Here is a 21,962-nt window from a genome sequence, read left to right as displayed (position 1 = left end):
GAAAGTATTCAAGTTTTAATTTAAGCAGTTGCCGGTAGATGGCAGTAACATGTACCACTGAAGCCAGTTGTAGTAAAGAAAAATGGCGTTTACAGGCGGAGGGAATTATGAATAACCCACCCTGTATAGTTGGAACCATCATGGACCATCACGGATCATCATGGATTGTTGGTAAATGAGAATCAAACTTTTCTTGATGGTTAACCATCATAGTATTAAAGTAGCATTTTCAATCATGGAATGATGAAAGCTTATTGGTATATGAAACACCATGAACTCATAATGGAAAATGTTGGATGATGGCGACCATCAAATGATGTTGGACCATCATGAATCGCACTAAAACCAATGTGAACCATCAAATGTTTTGATGGAACCATCAAGAATTTTGACTTGGGGAATAGAGGTTAACGAAACGAAACGGACAGTGCTTCCTATCGGCTTAAATACTTACTGTCTGTTAGGGCATAAGTCTTTAATAAACGTACAATAAGCTGAACTATAAATTATCGTTGATTCCTTAACGACGAATAAAATTTTCTATCGTTGCGGGCTTACCTAACAAATTTAAATGAACAGTGCCTCCTATCGGCTTAAATTCTTACTATCTGTTGGGGCATAAATCTTTAATAAACGTACAATAAGCTGAATTATAAATTATCGTTGATTCCTTAACGACCAATAAAATTTTCTATCGTTGCGGGCTTACCTAACAAATTTAAATGAACAGTGCTTCCTATCGGCTTAAATTCTTACTATTTGTTGGGGCATAAATCTTTAATAAACGTACAATAAGCTGAACTATAAATTATCGTTGATTCCTTAACGACCAATAAAATTTTCTATCGTTGCGGGCTTACCTAACAAATTTAAATGAACAGTGCCTCCTATCGGCTTAAATTCTTACTATCTGTTGGGGCATAAATCTTTAATAAACGTACAATAAGCTGAACTATAAATTATCGTTGATTCCTTAACGACCAATAAAATTTTCTATCGTTGCGGGCTTACCTAACAAATTTAAATGAACAGTGCCTCCTATCGGCTTAAATTCTTACTATCTGTTGGGGCATAAATCTTTAATAAACGTACAATAAGCTGAACTATAAATTATCGTTGATTCCTTAACGACCAATAAAATTTTCTATCGTTGCGGGCTTACCTAACAAATTTAAATGAACAGTGCCTCCTATCGGCTTAAATTCTTACTATCTGTTGGGGCATAAATCTTTAATAAACGTACAATAAGCTGAACTATAAATTATCGTTGATTCCTTAACGACCAATAAAATTTTTTATCGTTGCGGGCTTACCTAACAAATTTAAATGAACAGTGCTTCCTATCGGCTTAAATTCTTACTATCTGTTGGGGCATAAATCTTTAATAAACGTACAATAAGCTGAACTATAAATTATCGTTGATTCCTTAACGACCAATAAAATTTTCTATCGTTGCGGGCTTACCTAACAAATTTAAATGAACAGTGCTTCCTATCGGCTTAAATTCTTACTATTTGTTGGGGCATAAATCTTTAATAAACGTACAATAAGCTGAACTATAAATTATCGTTGATTCCTAAACGACCAATAAAATTTTCTATCGTTGCGGGCTTACCTAACAAATTTAAATGAACAGTGCTTCCTATCGGCTTAAATTCTTACTATCTGTTGGGGCATAAGTCTTTAATAAACGTACAATAAGCTGAACTAAAAATTATCGTTGATTCCTTAACGACCAATAAAATTTTCTATCGTTTCGGGCTTACCTAACAAATTTAAATGATTGGTGCAGCATCGAGATCGGCATGATGCGTATACTAAAAACCAGAAATACTGAGCATCCTACTGTAGGCATTTCAAATTATTATTAAAATAAAAGTATTGAAAATTTTATAGTCAGGGAAAATGGTGGGACTCCTAAATCAGTTCTCTGCACAGGCCCTTAGCTTAACATAATGGGACCATGATACTTTAAAAACTACCTGTAACGTTTCTGTTATTATTTTCGTTATAATTGCACTTAATCTAAATAATGAAAAAGCTGCGGTAATTTAAAAAAAAATTAGCTACTAAAGTGCAAATTAAATCGGGGAAAAAAAATGCTTGATTGGGGGTAAATCATACTACCACGTGCTGATCAGCACGTGGTAGTATGATGATTTTCGGTTATGTGCCTGATAGCGTAATACTGATTAATATCGATTTTTTAATTTTTGACATTTTTTTAACCCCAATGAAGAAAGGGTACTCAATTAGTAAGAACTCAAATATATAAAATAACTCAATTATATAAAATAAAATAAAAATTCTCACTCAATTATATAAAATAAAATAAAATAAAAATTCAAGTTTTCAAAATTATAAAAAGAAAAAAAATAGTGGATTCAATTATGAATTCTATTTAGGAAATACAACTGCGCTGATAGTAAGATGGGTGAACTATATCAGTAGAATTGTTGAACTTAGTAATAATAATAGGATCGGTAAACTGTATAAAAATAGGATTGATTTAATAAATCAAGGACAATAGGATTGATTTAATAAATCGAGGAATAATAGGATTGATAACCTAAATGAAATAAGATTAAAAAACTGAAAAATTGTTTATCGATAAACAAAATAATAACAATGCTGATAAACTGAACAGCATAGAACTTGATAAATATTGATAAATTGAATTGTGTGTGTGAATAGTTAAATATTGATAACTTAATAGGCTAGATAAACTGAATAGTGTTAGGATTGATAAAATGAATAATAATAGGCTTCATTAACTGAATATTAATAAGACTGATAAAATTTATAATAATAAGTTTGATAAAATTATGGGAATGATATAATAATAGGATTGATAAACTGAATAATATAGGATTGATAAAATATCAGAAAAAAGGGTGGCGAGTTACAAAAAAAATTTTTTTTAATTCTTATTTGTATAAGTGTTATTATTATTATTCCAGAAATAAATTTAAATTGATTTCAGAGAAAATGTGATTGGTATAAAGTTGAATTGTGATTTATATTATGAAGAAAATATATGTATTTTTTAATTTCCATTTATTTTGATTGCTTCATGTATCTACTAGACATAAATGTTTCGTAATGAAAGAAGGAATTTTGTCGATTTCATCATAGATTTTAACCCTTTGAAATGTTTGGCGGCAGTCATTTAAAATACTCTCGAGATAGTGAGCCATCAATGAAAAATGAAGTCCGTTAGTTTGAAAATTTCTTCAATTTAAAAATTATTAAACAACACTAATATTAGTTAGAAAAGAATAGAATAGATGAACTTGTGGGAAGAGTAGTTATCGACAATATCAACCTTCATCTATGAAAAGGTACCCCAACATAGAATCTAGTTAACAAGTCTTATATACTAGTGAATTGGTATCGCATTTTTGTAGTGGTATACACACTACAGTACTCCCCCACCAGAATTATGGCTGTGATAGAATTCGATGAATGGATACCACTAGTTGATTCATTGCTGTTTTGTGAGAAGCCGGGAGAGCTGTATAAAGATCACCGTACTTTTGAGTGCTGATTGTGAGAGCTGCATTAAGTTCACAGCCTTGGTCGCTCCTATGTTGCTTTTAGCAGTCGAGTGAATACGTTGTACGCTGTGTGTGATTGAGACTGAGTAGCAACAGCGGTGGATAATGTCGTAGTCACAAGTAGCAAGTCAACTGTTCAATATGGTCCATCCATAGAAATAGGCGTTTTAAAATCGAAATGGGAATTTCCGTCAATTCAGGCATGTTCAGATCACGTCCTCATATCTTAAATTACTGTAGTGTGCCGACCACTACAAACTCATAGTTTGAAATGTTTGGCAAATCATTCAATATAACCCTGAGGATCATATACAGTTACATTGAAATATTGTTTCCATTTAAAAATTAGTAATAGAAGTCTATTAATATTATTTATATTAGAATAGCATAGAATTTAGAAGTTTTAACGAGAAGCAAATATTTTTTATCAAGGAATTTGAAAGTCTCTTGAGCAACTTAGCTTTGGCGTGAAAACCGAACATTATGCTTATTCAGACCCTGTATACAATCTGGTATTTTGTCATTTGTATTAAAAAATGTTAACTTTCACGTAATTTTTTGGGATTAAAAAAAAAGATATCCATTACTTCAAAAATTTTAAAAATAATATTTTAATTTGTGTAAAGGTAGGGAAAATAATAAATCTTATTGTTGGTTGTCAAATAAATTTCATTAAAAAAAACACGTTAAAAAAATTTAGCATATAAAATTAAGGATCTTTTAACAGATTTTCTAAAAAAGAGCAAATTTGTAGGGCAAAACAATTTTAAGTTTCTTCATAGTAAAGTTTGTTCAAGACACTAGATGGCAGCATGAGCAATTTCTAAGTAAGGGTGATTTATAAAAAATATCAATAAATATTTTAAATGTTTCCTTTGAATTAATATTTTAAATATTCCTAAACTATATAACATTTGTCTGATTCTAATATTTGTTTCTATAAGAATCTCTAAAAGTCAGTTTTAAAATTTCTTAAATGTAAAAACTGTGGCGTAACTACCACTACAAATATAAAAAATACCAAATCACTAGTATGAAAGACATGTTAACTTGATTTTATCAGGAGGTACCTTCTGATAGATGAAGGTTGACATAGTCTTTAATTAAATACCCACATTGGTGACCCGGACGTGATAATAAATTGCAAATATTGATGGATGATCCGCATTAAACAGTTGATTTGCTTAAAAATAAACTGCTCAAAAAAATCCGATGAAGTAAATGAAGTCTCTCGGTCATTAAACAAAAATTAAGAATAATAACAAAACAAAAAATAAGCAAAATGCTAGAGAAAAACAATAATGAGCGAAATGCTATAGAGAAAAGAAAAAAAATGAACTAAATGCTATAAACAAAAAATGAAAGAAAAAAAATTTGTGAAATGCTAAAAAAAAAAAATGAAAAAAAATATAATGAACGAAAATGATATAAATTCAAAAACAGCATGAATCAACTAGTGGTAATCGTTTATCGAATTCTATCACTGATAAAATTCTGGAGAAGAGTAATGTGGCGTAACTACCACTACAAATATTAAAAATACCAAATCACTAGTATATAAGTTAACTTGATTCTATCAGGGGTATCTTTTGATAGATGAAGGTTGACATAGTCGATAATTAAATCCCCACAAAACATAAGGGGGGCCAGCGGGAGTATATATCTGCATAACGAATAGCACATTAAAAAATAAATCATATAAATTAGATGTATTATTTAGTTTTAGATGGCTTAAAAATTTCTTTTATTTTAGCTTTGAGTGAATGGAATGAAATAAGAAACAGACGAAAAAATAATTAAATAAAACTATAATATTTAAATTATTTTGTTTTTAGTGCTGCCATCTATATACAAAATTTCTTGAACAAAATATTTTTAGATTAAAATGAAAACAATGCAGTTAGCTGCAGAGTAGTTTTACTAAAAATGACAAAACTGCGTAATTCTAAACTATAAATGAAACAAATTCAAATAATAAGCAGTTGTAGAATTATTTCATTAGTGTCTATTTTTGCTTCCTTCTTATAATTTACTCTTTTTTTTGGGGGGGGGGACGTGAAATTGAACGGATGACAATAAAAATAATAACAAAAATAATCAAAAAATACTTTTATGTTTTATAAATAAATAAGTAAACATATAAATATGTGATCTTCACAGATATTCAGACGGAATTATTTTTAGTCATTTGCCATTGCCAGTTGATTACAATACTTATTAATAAACCTTAAAATTTATTAAATACACGTGAATTCCATTTATTTTTATTAAGATTCCAGTCGATTCCAATGCTTAGCAATGGGTATTAAAATATATCCAATGCAATGTTCAATTCAATGAAATATATTCAATTTAATATGTATTAAACTGAATTCAATACGAAATAATAGCTATTGCAAATTAATTTAATGTCTGTTAAATTCATTACATATTGAAAATAATTTAATGCATATTTATATGTATAGCTATAATTTAATGTATTAACGTGTATAAGAATTATTTTATCAATTTCCCAGACGATTTTAATACTTATTAATACATATTAAAATAAATCCTATTCATACTAATACACATTCAAATTATTTTTATAAATTTTCCATTAAGTTTCAATACATATTAACGTGCATTGAGATTAATTCAATTAACATTAATAAGAATAAGAATTATTTTCAATGATTCACCAGTCGATTTCAGTGCATATTAATATGCATAGAAATAAATTTAATACATATTAATGTGTATTAAAATTATTTTTAGTGATTTTCCAGTCGATTTCTATGCATAAACATCAGTAAAATTAACTCAATCTGTTTCAACATGTATTATAATTAATGCCAAACATACGAAAATGTACTAGAATTATTTTTTGAAACTTTGCAGCCGATTTCTATACAAATTAGTAAACATTGAAATGAATGCAAGATCTGTATTATCTGTATTAAAATTGACTGGAAAATTATTAATTATATGTATTGATAATTTTAATTTAAATACTTATCGACAAAAACATACCTATATAATTTTAGTATTACATAGGTATTAAGTAGAAAATTAATTTTTTTTTAAGCGGGAAATTATTTAAATGACTTAGAAATTCTGTGAGAAATATTCTGTGTGTGTGTCTATATATATATATATATATATATATATATATATATATATATATATATATATATATATATATATATATATATATATATATATATATATATATATATACACACACAGTAGAGTCCCGATTATCCGAGTTAATAAGGACCGCAACAATCTCGGATAACCGAAAAATTCGGTTAAGGCGAAGAGTATAAAAACGGAAAGAAAAAGAGAAGGTATATTTAAGAAATACAAAAAGTATACGAGTATACCACATACAATTCATATTATAATTAAAAAGCTTGCTTAAAAACATTTAAAAAGTACTTTACGAGAATTAAATAGTTTTTACTTAAAAAAAAGTCCTTAATCGTTTTTCGTTCTACGTAACTTTGGCGCTTTTCTGTAGTAATGTTTCGTCTTTTTTAGGGATTACAGGAAGGCTGGTGTCGCCTCTTTTTGTAGTTCTATATATTCAATAGTACATTCGATAGCTTTTAGTCCATCTGTATGAGAGATTTTTATATGTTGATTTTAATAAGCACTGTCTTCATCATCTTCGCTAGATTCATTATCATTATTGATGATATTAACGATAATTTCATCAGACCAAGTTGTTGGATTTTGTTTTTCGGAGTGTTTGGAAGATAAAATTCAGATTTTTTTTTCAGCGGTTTTTTCAAAAATAAACTAGAACAGAAAAATATTCTTGAAATATTTGATAGCTCGGTTAAAGCGGAAACTCGGATAACCGGGGCTCGGATAATCGGGACTCTACTGTATATATATATATATATATATATATATATATATATATATATATATATATATATATATATATATATATATATATATATATATATATATATATATATATATATATAATATAATACACATTGCATGTCGTAATTACATAGTAAAATTTTGGGTAGGCAATTTTTTAACTACAAAACTTTCAAAAGCATTAGAAAGTTCGAGTTAATCTCTCAAAAACTATAATTCACTAAAGTGTAACTTGATAAAATTTACCCATTTCCATCATTCGTTCAATCTATAATGAAAGCAACATAATGTTTTTTGCTTTTCTTTCCTAATAATTAATCGGAACAAAGATTTCTTCAAACACTCTCCGATAAAATCTAAATCAGAGACAAAAAATCGTACCAGAAGTAAAATTATTTTTAGTCGATATTTTTTTTTTTTAGTAGCAAGGATTTTTTTTTTTTTTTTTTTTGAAATATTTATGCATGTTAGCAAAGTTTTACAATTTTAGTGAAAGAACTCGTCACTATTTAGTACCTGTTAAAAAAAGAGAAAAAAAAACCAGCAAACATTTTGTTTTAAATTAAGATGAGCACAAAAAAAAAAATAATTTTAAATTTATATTTTTGTATATTTATTAAAACTGATATTTCAAGAATTTAAAGTAAACCTATGTTTTAAAAAGCATTTTTGAGAGGGCTTACAATAAGTAAAAATTAAACTCTATTGAGTTTTGAAGAAAGGATTCATAATGAATTTTGTTCTCTGGCCATAAATCCTATATACATCAACCGTGTCAAAGAAGTTCACGCTTACAAAATCAATCTTAAGCGGATTATTACTACATGAGCGGGCTAGGCCCCTGTTCGGTGCCTCTCATCAACACCGAAGATTGTTCCGCAATAATTGCTGTTTCTTAGCATAAAACATTTTTTTTTTCTGCAAAAGTGGAAATTATTCTCTTAAAATATATGTACTATAAAGTTTTGCTTACGCTTGTACCCCAATTTCCCACGTCCAACATTCATTTCTTCAAATTAAATATTTATTTTGAGTCAAACTTGATTGGTAAATTGCATGAAAGATCACGTATGATTCGATTTCCCTTTTAATTCTATTAACATCAATTAGTGATCATTAATAATTTTGTTTAATATTTTTTAAAATAACATTTACAGTTAAACGTACATTGTGATAATAAATTTGGTGAGGTCAAAACAGTAATTTATTATTTTCGATTACCAAACAGGCTGATATATTAAATACAATTTGAGCTCGCATAACTAAGTGCTTAGCATCATTAATTTCTAAACCATTCAATGAATCTCTTTAACGGTAATTTATCATAGCATATAAAAGAAATTTTCACCATAAAATAATAATTGTAAGATCTATATATTTCTCTTACCGAGGGTGTGCGGTATTGGTCCTCGTTAAACTGTTCTACCGTAAAGTGCTCGACTTCGCGTGCAGGTTGTTGGGCTACCTAAGCAGGGGTGCCATCCCCTCTGTTGAGAATCAAAATTCTGATGGCATGTCTTCAGATCATCCTCAGGGATGTTTCCCAGACCGTCGCCAATAGCCCATTGTGCAGCTCTAGTGCGACGTAAATGAACTACAACAACAACAACATATTTCTCTTACACGACGACAAAAAAAGCCTCATTATATATTACGAATTTATTTGACGATTTTTGATTTATGTAACGAACTTATTTGTTTTACTAGAATTTATTTGTTTAAGCAGGTCTTTCCATTGCAATTCGCTTATTTCAATTTTTAATAGACTTAATTATAGCCAAAATTTTAACCTTTATAAAGAGATATCAGTTTAAAAAATTTTATCTTAAGATTTTATACTGTAGCACATTTCTAATAGGTTTAACGAATTACATGTCATTTATTTGAATTCAAATTTATTTTAATGACTTAGTATTTGCTAAAAAGATGTAATTTTTTTTTAAAAAAAAGTTTTTATATGGATTTGAATGATTGTTTTGAATTCTTAGAATTTTGTGCATTTGCAATGTACCTAAGTTAGTAGCGAGTGAAGTGAGCTTGGTTTGCGAAGCAAACCATTTAAGATTGCGTAGCAATTTTCGGGGGTTGGCGAGCGTTAGGGAGTAGGGGGGCAGCCCACTAGTTCAAAAAAATTTTCTTTTTAGAAATGCAGCGTTATAAGGTAATATCATGGAAATTCCGTTATAATAGCGAAACAACTCTTTTAGCTTTAAACTCTTAAATTAAAAAAAACAGTCAAAATCAAAAAAGCAGTAAAAGCAGAATGAAATAAAATAAAAATAGATTGTACTTTGAATTTGGATCTAAAATATATTTGGGATACAAAAATATTTTACATGAAAAATATACCTTCATAACTTACAGTAATTTTTTGGGTCGTGGTAGCCCAATGGTAAGATAATTGGACTCCTGTCTGGCAGGAGCTACGGTAACGGTATACGATCTCTTAAAATCGATTGTATCGAAAATCCTGTTAACGGTCGCAGAGTAGTACCGAGTATATAGGGATTTTTAAAAAATTTCTTCCCCCTTTAGATCTATGTCTAAATAGAGGAAGAGGCCTAACGAATGAGTGGCGCTGCCATCTATTTGTGGAGTTCTAAGCTAAGATGTATTTTCATACTTGCGGTGCTCTCTTGTCAAACAAAAGGCGCACCTTCCGGACTTAATTCACAAAAGGCCAATGGATGGCGAGTTTGGCATGTTCAAGTGTCATTAGTAACCACATTAATTTTATACTGATGACAACCACAAAATATGGAAATTAATATGTGAAGACTGGATTCCCCCCTGTGATTTCCAGGCCAATAGAAATGTGGCGAAAACAATGGAAAACTGTGACACCATCATTAGATTTTTATATATCTAATATAGATAATTCTCTTACGTGGCTCCCAAATTTTGGCTGTATTTCTTTTCCGCCGGTGGCAACGTTTGCTTTGTTTTGTTTACGTTACTATTTCTCTTACACGGCGAATCGACCAATGATTGCCGCTAAAAATGTCACATGCCAAATCTAGCTGAGGTGGCTCAACTAGATTTGGCATGTGACATTTTTAGCGGCAATCATTTAGGACTAACGTTGATATGGCGTATATACGTAGTACATATGTTGATATGGTGCTTTTAAAAACGGAAACTGAAGTAACCAGAGAGAGCATAAGATAAGCAGAAGTGAGTAGTCTTTGTCGATAGATCTCTATTTTAGTATTTTGTCGAAAGCGCTTTTCACGAATTTATATATTACGAATTTATTTGACGATTTTTGTTTTATATCACGAATTATACTATAACACATTTCTAATAGGTTTAACGAACTACACGTCATTTATTTGAATTCAAATTTATTTAAATGACTTAGTATTTACTAAAAAGATGTAATTTTTTTTTAAAAAAAAGTTTTTATATGGATTTGAATGATTGTTTTGAATTCTCAGAATTTTGTGCATTTGCAATGTACCTAAGTTAGTAGCGGGAGAAGCGAGCTTGGTTTGCGAAGCAAACCATATAAGATTGCGTAGCAATTTTCGGGGGTTGGCGAGCGTTAGCGAGCAGGGGGAGCAGCCCACTAGTAGTTAGAAATTCAATTGAATTATTATCACCGTAAGGTTTTGTCCACGTCAAGAATATTTTGTTTCTTTGAGGTTACTTAAATGTGAGGTTCTGTGAAGATGTGAGACTCTGTCTAAACAAGACTAACTTCATGAAGAATACGTCCTGGGACATATGGGACCTATACTCGCGTGCATGAAATTTGGTTCAAGTTTCGAGTGCCACGAGATTTTGGGAAACCAAGTTACTAGATTTAAGTTAATAACTTATCCTGGCCCCATTATTAATTCATTAGTATTGAATTAATTTCCTTTAAATAGAGCAGACATAAAAGCCTTTCAATAAAAGCTTAACAGACATTTTAATTTTGTTTTTTTTTAAGTTGGAAAGTTAGCCAAAGACATTTATCTGTCTCTTTAGATTCAACGCCAAAAATGAAACGACTCCTGTCAAGATTTTAACGCGCCGAGATTCATGCTATTCTGAAAAGTTTGGTAACACCCCAAACTATTTTCTGTTTATTTTACTATTTTTCTCCATTTTTTTTCAGAAAATGATGCTTTGGAGAGAATGTGAAGGTCGCCAATCTTGGCTTTGCGCCACCAGTGCGTTTTAACTTTTCTTCCACAATTCCTAAAAAACTGGGACCGTAAGTGATATCTCAAACTCCCCCAACTTAATCAAGTGCTTTTTTTTTTTTTAGATATTTTTTTTCCTTAGGTTGTCATGCAGCTTGCAAAAAGTCGATTAAAAAATACATTTCTGCAAAACTATTTCTTTTGTGGAATGTCTGCTTTATTGAAGTATAATATACCGCTGTCAAAAATGCTCAATGTAGTGGTTTTGAATACTCAAAAATAAACTTCGAAAAATACAAAAAAAGTGCCAAAATTATTAAAAAAAAGAAGAAAAAAAAACGCAAGTTAATTTTTTATGCTTGACTTGTCAATTTATTTAATGTAAATTATTTTATTTAAGATGAAATTATAATAATATTTATGTAAATTTACAAATTATTTTAATATAAATTTTTATCTAAATTTAAAACTTTTTTAACAAAGTAAATTTTATGTAATTCCGGTCTAAATAAATTTAATAAGTTTTAAATAAAATAATTTTAAATAATTTTAAAATACATATTCTATAATTATATTTTAAATAAGTTTAAAATTTGTAATTTTAAATAAATTTCTAATTTGAAATTGAATTAGCTTCTAATTTAAAATTTGTAATTTTAAATAAAGTTATAATTTAAAATTGAATTAGCTTCCAATTTAAAATTTCTAGTTTTAAATAAATCCAGAATTTCCAATTTCTTCAACTATCAGAATAAAAAGTTTAGTTCATTTTATACGACTTTAATGTTTTTAGGTTTTGCAAATGCTATCGCAAATAACGTAAAAAGGAATTAGTATTAACTATCCTAATCTACTTAGTCAAGAAATAAATTACGAACTTAAGAAATAAATTATAACTTATTATATAAATTATAACTTATTATAAAACTTATAACTTATTATATCAATTATATATTAGTTAATTGATAATAAATTATAAATTAACTAAGAAATAAATTCTAAACTTAATCTACTGAATTTAAAATAACTGAATGAGCACCTTATTAAATTGAATTATTATAAGTTGAATAATCGGATTTATAGACTGAGTTAATAACACTAAATTTCCAACTTATTCAATTGAATCAGTAATACATCTAAATATTCTCACTTAACCTGCTGAATTAACATTGGCTGAATGATTAAAAAATGTATTTTATATGTATGTAACATAAAAAGCAAATGATGCAGTCGGACCGAGCAAGGAAACAGACACAGGATTTTAATGAAATCAGTTGTATTTTGGTTAGATCATGTTCTTATGGAAGACAAGAGAAAAGTGATGTTAACTCCATTCAGGATCAGTCTTTCTGGAAGGGAAAATCTTGCAAAAATCCGAAAATGTCTCTATTTAGGGAAATCTTAGAAATTACTTTTGGTTAATGAGCTTGCTCGAGTGATTCCCACGGCTTAAAAGGGAAAAAAGATATTTGTATAAATTTATGCATAGTTGGGTCAAAAATAGAATTAGAAACAGGGTGTAGCTTTTAAAAGTGTGAGAAAGTATTTCGATTTGAATAATTAATTAGGATAACATAAAAAGATTCAGAAAAAAAAACTGCTGAAAATTAAAATTTTAAATTTGCTGAAAATGCTACTACAGGTTTTTGATTGTGTTAAAATTTTTACCATGAAAACATATGTAAATGTTTAATAATTCATATTACTATTATATATTGTTAACATTACAAATTTGATTATATTAAATGTGCTTCTATCAGAGGGAGGATTTTGCAAATGGATAATTTTTAAAGTTTTTGGATTGTAACTAAACATTTTTGGTGAGGGGGGATGTAACATAAAAAGCTTCAATTAATCTTTTTATGTTATCCTAATTATTATTCTAATCGAAATACTTTCTCACACTTTTAAAAGCCACATCCTGTTCTTAAATCTATTTTTGGCTCAAGTATGCATTTTATTAAAAGCAGGACATATTTCCCTTTGCTCTGTGTGGGAAACATTCGATCTATTTCATAAACCAATAGCAACTACTAAGATTTCCCTCTTTCCCTAAATTAAGACATTTTACAGATTTTACTTTGCAAGATTTTCCCTAATATATAACCAAGGAGCGCAACTTTTCGTGCACTTTTTACACTTTTCTCATGACTGCACTGTCTAATAATTAATAAATAAGCTTTGTACCCTCCTTCCCGACCTAAGACCTGTTTTAATCCTTCCACTCGGCAACGACGTTATATGTATGTCTGCTTATATGTATTTTTAGAACCATTTTTAATAAAAAAATAATAATAAATTTTTAAAAAAATTTAAATTTTTCAAATGTCTTTCTGAATTCTCAAGCTATAAGACGCAAGCATAAGAACCAGGCCCGTATCCAGGGAGGTGATCCCTCCCCAATAGAATTATTTGTCCCCGTAGAAATTCTTTTAACAATTTAAATTTTATCAAACGTAGTTGATATTTATACTAGTCAATGTATTTTGCAAGGGGCTTTAGACCCCCTGCTCGCTTCACTCATCCATTTCCCCAATTACTATCCTCTTATTTTTGTTTCAGACAAGATTGTTTATTTTCTGTTCAGATGTTCTTTATCACAGCGGTTCTTAATAGTGTTCTATAGAACCCTAGGGTTCCGTAGAAGTGTCACAGAGGTTCCAAAAATTGGGACTATTTTTACCAGCTGTAAATTTTACAATCTGCAATTAAATTTTTATTAAGTTAATTACTCCTTATTTGCTTATTATTCTCGTTATTTTTATAAAATTATGGAATTAAAATGCTTGTGATGAAATTAAAAAAAAATTTAACAATTGTTTTCTCTAATAACAAATTATTGAATGAATGATGAAAAAAACATGCATTTATTGGAACACCTGCATTCGTACCTTCTATCAGTAAGAAAAAAAATACTCAGATTCGACAAAGAATAAGTATGCTTCACTGATAACCATTGTCCACTTTTATTTTTCATTTTTATTATTTTTTAAGGGGAAACCATAATTTAGCACATTCGTTTTCAGTTTATGCATTAGCACTAAAATCAAATTAAAAACATATCTGCTCCAAACCTATAAATTCACCTGTCTGACGTAAAACAGAATTTTCAGGCTAGTATTGATAAAACGATACGATTCTAACCATTAAGGAGATTTCAGGCACTAAATGTAATCAAAATAATTAATAGTCCTTCGTTGATTAATATGTTTACAATAGCTAAAGATATTTATTCATTAAGTATCGCGGTATCGCCAAAAGAAAGTCGATCATTTAGGGTTTCCATTGCTTCATAAAATTGGAACCACTGCTCGATCAGATTAGGTTTAACGCATTTAACTCTCGATTCTGTTGGGATATAATATATCTAAGATTGCTCGGTTAACGCTGAAAATCTGTTGTTTTGTCTTTTAAATTCCTACTTAATTTTTTTCATAACTATAAAAACTCATTAAGTATTTTTCTCCAAATAGAATATTTAGTAATATTGTGAAAAATTAATTCTACGATTTTTAATTGAATTTTAGAACAATGAATTTTTGAATTTTAAAACAAATGTCCAAAGAAAAAAAAGAAAGAAGGGAGAAGGAAAGGAGAAAAAAAAGAAGGTAAATAAAATTAGAAAAAGGAAGGTAAATAAATATTATTAGTAAATATATTTAAAGTAAAATAACGAAATATTTTACTAGTATGCACTTTAATAATTTTTATTAATTATATACTGAATTCTCCTGGCTTATAGTTACAATTTACTTTAAAAAATCATCTTACCTAATGTTCTTTTTTATATCTGCGAATACTTTCTGAGCAACTCAGTGTCTAATTTTATCTCATTTAATCTATGAGAGCTACAAGCACATTTAAAACTCAGAGAGCTCTAAAACAGACCGTCAAATTACTGCTGCTACTATTTATATGCTGATGATAACCGAAGAAACTGAATTTTCATGTAAGAAAAAGGGTACTATACATTGTGTTTCATCTGCTCAATGAGAGTACATGAAATTGTAATCGTGTTTACGGTTTTTATGTATGTAGATATATTAAGTAATCTAATACTAATATTTAATTTACAAATATCGATGATACATCAAATATATAAACAAATATGAACAAAAAAGTTGTCTATTTGGAAAAAAAAAACGAAAACTACCACCATTTCCTCTCCCCCTCAACAGTAATTCATGCTACGAAGCTCGATAGAACTAATTTTCTTTAAAAATTGCGATAGAAATTAATTTAATAAAATTACCTTAGCCAAAGTGTGTTTCAAACTTATTAGCATTATTCTAAAAACGATGATGATGTTCTATCAAAACTCTTCTCTTATTGAATATTTGTTGAATTTACTATAACAAAATACGATCGTAAAATCATTCCGGTAAAACTATATTGAAAATTTATATTATTCTAATAATTATGCGGTGTTTTATCAGAACAATTTCATTTGTAACATGCTATAAAAAATAATTTAATAAAATCACTTCCGTCAATTTTCGTCTATTCGGTGTTTTATTAGAATACTTTCATTACAAAAAGTAACTTAAAATCACTTCTGTCAAACTTAATAGAAAATTTATGTTATTTTACTAACTAATGCGGTGTTCTATCAAACTACTTTTATTAGTAAAATACTACAAAAATAACTTAATAAAATCACTTCTGCCAAACATTTAAATTATTTTACTTACTTGGGTCATATACTGTGAGAACATTTGCATTTATTTTATTTTCCATTATTTCGTTGGCAATTTATCGTTTTCTTTTTCAAATCGGTCTTGTTTTCTTTATTCATATCTGGTATGTCTTGAGAATAGGCGCCTATTTTCGAGCTCTCAAAACATGTTGATTTTTTCCACCTCCATAATTTTTTGAAGCAAATGAAGTTTATACATTATATTAAGTAGAAGAACACTATTTTTAGTAAATTAAATTCCAAAGTTAATAAAATGACATTTGTTAAACTATATCGAGAAATTTTTTTTTAATCTGAGTATTCCTCACTGTTCTAAACTTATTAATAAATTTCTTTAACAGATGAAAACAAAATAACAAAACACAAATTAGTAGAACTAATAGAAGAAAGTTAAATAAATTTCTCCATAAAACAAAGAGAAATGATTAACTAGTTATTATTAACATCATTGATTACACTGATGGGTCTGAAAAACGACACTTCTTCGAAATAATAAATCATTTATGTAATTACAGAACTAGCGATTTATTATTATTATTTTTTTTCATTATGAAGCAGCGACTTCAAGGTACATAGTTCTTTTAAGTTGGAGATAAGCTTTTAATGAGTTTTCTTTAATTAGCAATCGCATTAGGTGGTATTTCATGTATTTCAGAGTTACAAGGGAGTGTTTTTTTTCTCGAGTCATTTGGCAATGGTGTTGGCCACAAAACACTCTTTTTAATTACAAATTCTCCATTAAAAAATTACGCATATCAATTTTCTTTGAATGTGTCAATCGATCGGATACTGAGAAATGTTAAAAATATCCGAATCTGTAAGATTTCTGACTCTTTTTTTTTAAAGCTTTTTTTTAAAAAAAAAATAAAGAAAGGAAAAAAGAAGGAAAGTTGTAATTTTAGAGGCAGTTTTCTTTTAGCAATTTTAAATTTTGTGTGTGTTCTGAGAAAAGTAGGACATAAAAAATAACTGCAGTTAACTTCAAAAGCGCGATGTTTTGGTTAAAACACAATAGTTTTTAACTTCTTTAAATAGGTGAAACTAAGCTAAGAGTACAGAAAATTAATGAAAGTAAGATTATAACTATTATCTTACTTACATTATTAGTTATAAGATTATTACTTATTATAACTATAGTTTTCCTTTATTAGTTTTAAATTTTGTGTGTGTTCTGAGAAAAGTAGGACATAAAAAATAACTGCGGTTAACTTCAAAAGCGCGATGTTTTGGTTAAAACACAATAGTTTTTAACTTCTTTAAATAGGTGAACTAAAACTGAACACAGAAAATTAATTTTAATAACTTAAAATAGGTCTAACCACCTTCCAATTAAGTATTAGAAAAAAATATTCTTAGGAGAAGTCTAATTACAATGAGGACATTTAAACCGTTTTAAAATTCTGGGAACTTAGAAACTTAGAAGGCATAGTCAGAGAAATGATAATAAATTATAATTTACCTAATAAATTATAATTATAACTAATAACTTACGATTAATAAATTATAATTCATTTTCAATCTCTTGCATTGAGTCCAAGTATGAATATAATCTTAGAACTTTTGCGGCAATCTCAGACAGAAATCTCAGCAGAGTCTAATCCAACTTCACTTCGCCTGAGCTATAGATATTTGAAGTCTAGCTCCTAATATTATTAATTTAAAGCATAAAAACTAGCAAGATGAAGGCGAGTCCCCTCCCAGGTGATCAGAAACAATCTGCAATCAGTTTCAGGGTGCGTCGAGCTATAGCCAGCAGGGTCGGAGAATTTTATTGTAGCATTTAACTAAAACTCGAACGAAATTTGAAGATTAGCATCTGTTGCTTAGGACTGAGTTTTGTATTTACCAGCGTAACACCTCCAAAATGTTGAATTTCAGAAAATTATAATATTATGTATTTTCTACTCATTTGTGTCTCGTGAATTGTTCGTTTTATTTTCTTCGGCTTCCATGTCAACTTACGGAGAATTATATGAACACCAATTTCATGTTTATTAATTCTCTAATAAAAATTGAGGAATTAAATTTTACTCGTTAAAATTTCTTTTATTTTTTTAAACAAATTTCAATTTTTGAAAATTTTAATATTTTTAAAATTGTCAAACTTCGCAGAATATTCTATTGCATCTTTAGGCAAAATTTACAAATTCCTAATACATCAAGAATTAAAACTTGGCAATTAAGCTCTCTTAAAGATAAAATAAATCGGAAAAATTTTCAAAATAATAATTATTGACTTAATAAGTGGGGAATAGGGATACATTTGCTGACATGAGAACCCCCTTCCACCCTAACACCTTTACTTTACCAGAACACCCTTAAATACCAATTAAAAAGGAAGAAAAAGAAGAAAAAAAAGAAAATGAAAAAAGAAGAAAGAAAAATTTTTCAAACTATTAGGATTTTAAAAAGAACAGGCATAAACTTCAGATCTGTAACAATATTTATTTCATAAAACATTAAAGACATTTGATTTTTCATATTTACATAGTGAATATATTTAAAATAAAATCTGATTTTCATCGCCGCACTTAAATAACCACAGCCAAAACAAATTCCATTTCATTTTTGGCAGCTTTCACCTAAATCCCGTCTTTCGATATAGGATGCTCATCCAAGCATCTTCATCGAAATCCGCCATATTTTTCCAAGATGATCTCTTTTAAAACTTAAGGAAAATGATGCGGGATTTTTCACGCTCCTACCACATTCTAGGAAAATGGATGCTGCAGCTTGGGATGGGATGGCTAAAAATAGCGAATAACAAACAGCTGTTCTTGAGAACTTTAGTTTTGGAAAGGTACCAAAGACGTGGCGTTTTGGCCGTCTGCCATGTTGTTTCGCTTTTTCACATGATGATGGAAGTAAACATAAGCCACGGGAGTGACTTTTTGCCGTGACTTCGATTGCACGTGAGGCTGGATATATTAAATTTTTTTATTTTAAATAATAATTAAAATTGATTGGGGGGAGGTGCTTGTGCACAAGCATTCATATTTAATACTTAAATGAAGATAGTAACGAAACAATGCACTGTGAAAAGATTTCCTCAAACTTGAGTAAAAATGCACGTAAAGAGCTCCTGAACAAATAAATAATAGTCGAATTTGAAAATCCCATGTATTCAAAATTGAAACACTATATTCATTTTCGAGCAAAATACATAGTCTTGAAATTGATGTGGAGGAAGTAATGTTCGTTGAAATGCCGGAAGGATTCGAACCGAGGACCTCCAGATTTGTAATTGAATGCTATAACCTCCATATGAGTTCTCCGAAGTCCGGGAATAGTTAGGAAGCTTTTTATAGTGGTCGCCGCGATGACCTTTCATTCAGCTAATTTTCAATTTCAATGGAGCAAGGGATTGAAATTTTTAAAATATGTTCTCAATAGCTTATTCAGGAGATCGGTAATTTTAATTTCAATTTTTGTCTATTTCGCTAAATCTAAGAAAAAAATTTTTTTTTAAACGAATGGAATGAAAATCAGTATTGATCAGTGCGGCTGTTATGTAAAGCGTCTTAACTCTTCCTGGAGTGGGGTGTTGGTTAAAGCATCCTACTACAATCCCGGAGGTCCTAGGTTCGAATTTCACATTTCCTTCAGACATTTCTCCCACAACATTACTTTTGAGATTATGCATTTTGATCAAAAATTAGTAAAAGCTGTTTTAATAAATTTTTAATCAGTTTTAAGAAACCCTTTCTTACAGAGTAGTAACTACATAGAAAGCAAAATTATCGATTTTTTAGCTTGAATTTGAACTTGTATGTAAATTTTCTTGTGAAAAACTCCTGTCTTCTTTTTGTAAAAATAAATATTTTCCTTAATTTCTGACTTAATTTTTTTATTTCTGAAATTGCAAGTTTTTGACTTCGAACATTACGATTTTTGTTGTTTGTGCACAAAAATTTTCATTTACTACTTAAAACAATTGTAAATAGTAACGCATCTGCAGTAAAAAAAATTGAAAATTATTTTTTATACGATAATCTTAATTGAATTCGAATCTTTATGTAAATTTGTTTGCAAAATAAAACTTACTTTTTAGTATTTTCTTTAATACCTTAAAAAAAAAAATTTTAATGAAAAAAAAATTTTTTTTAAAAGTTTTTTGTAATTTATTTTATGCTAAACATAAACGTTTTTCTGTACAAAGGCATTTGCAAGCATCATAGCTTATCTATTTTATTTTTATTAAGTACACTTTATAATTGGAAATATATAATTTTGAGTCTGTACTTGAGTGCACTGTTTGGGTGCACCTAAGCCTAAATATATATTTACTTCTATCGAAGAAAAATTAATTTCAAACATATGCCAGTGTAGAAACAATTGGCAATTTTTGAAATTTATATCAATTTTGTCAAGTGAACTTAATATTAATTTATGGTATTTATTGTAAAAAACCTTACACTGATGAGCATTAATACCAACCTCTCACCGCCAACCAAGTACATTGAAAGAAAAAAACACGTATCGACCAGTCATCGCTTGGATTTGGACACCGTTCATCTCATTGGAAGGAGAGCGCTCTACCCCCTGAGCCACCACGTCTCACCAAAGCGTTTTAGTAATGAGTTTGGTAAATAGGGTTTATTGTAAATTTGGTAAACGTAGTAAAATTTGGTAGTATTGTCAGAATACTTTAAGTCTTGGCTTATAAACCATTGCATTGCTTAGTCTACTTTTCAGCTTTTTTATTTCTACTAAATGTGTGGTAATAAGAATTATAAATGTGAAAACCAGAGTTTTCAGTAAACCGTTTCTATACGAAAGGAAAAATTACAAAATAAAAAGTTTAAAAACCCCATTTTTTGATTTTATTAACCTAAATTATCTTGTTTTTTTTTTTTCTTAACTAGAATTGAGATTACTACACAGTACGGTAATTTTACCAGAATTTTTTTTCTCCGTGAACAGACTTTCTAAATCAAATCATAAAATTAACGTCACCACGTTTCCAATAAATACTTTTTAGAAATTATTCATTCAGCTTAATCTTTTAATAAATTTAGCTAATTTTTAATCATGTCTCATCTAGTGTTGCTTCTAAGCAATGCAGGTTTGAAGAGTTAATATAGCTTTTCTGTTAGCTACACTTTTCAACAAGGATTTCAACGCTTCTATATTCATTCGAATTTATTTATTTATTTTTTTGTTGAGAAAATGGAGTTAGATGCTGATTGTGATCTAGCGGTTTATTTTTTACTATTGAAAAAAGGAGGAAAAAAATAATAATAAAAAAATTGGCTAATAAAAAATGAATTGAGTATTCAAATCATTTGATTAAAATTTTTTTCATGGTATTTTTGATTCAAGCATATCAGAAAATGAGAGAGAAGAAGTGTTAAGATTATTGTAAAATCAAGTCATATATAACAATTCCATTATTATTATTATACAATTCAATTATTTCAATTATTATTCGTCATTTCAGTCAATTTATTACACTTTCTAATGATGCTGTTCCTCAATTTGCATAATTCTGACGCACATTATCTGGAACAAACTAAAGAAACTGATACATCCTCATTTTTCTGGATACAAATTATCGAGTGGTCGTTACTAATTATTTGGTTTTGGGGACACTTCCGTTTGAGAATTGACTTCGAGACGGTTTGGCTATTTATTCAAATAACATTTTACGCCCTTTATGTAATGTATTCAACACCAAAAAAGAACAAAGAGAAAGTCAGTTAA

This window comes from Parasteatoda tepidariorum, chromosome 10 (genome assembly GCF_982258835.1).
Source record: "Parasteatoda tepidariorum strain Cologne lab strain chromosome 10, Ptep-v5.0, whole genome shotgun sequence".
NCBI lineage: Eukaryota > Metazoa > Arthropoda > Arachnida > Araneae > Theridiidae > Parasteatoda > Parasteatoda tepidariorum.
This window is presented reverse-complemented; position numbering follows the sequence as displayed.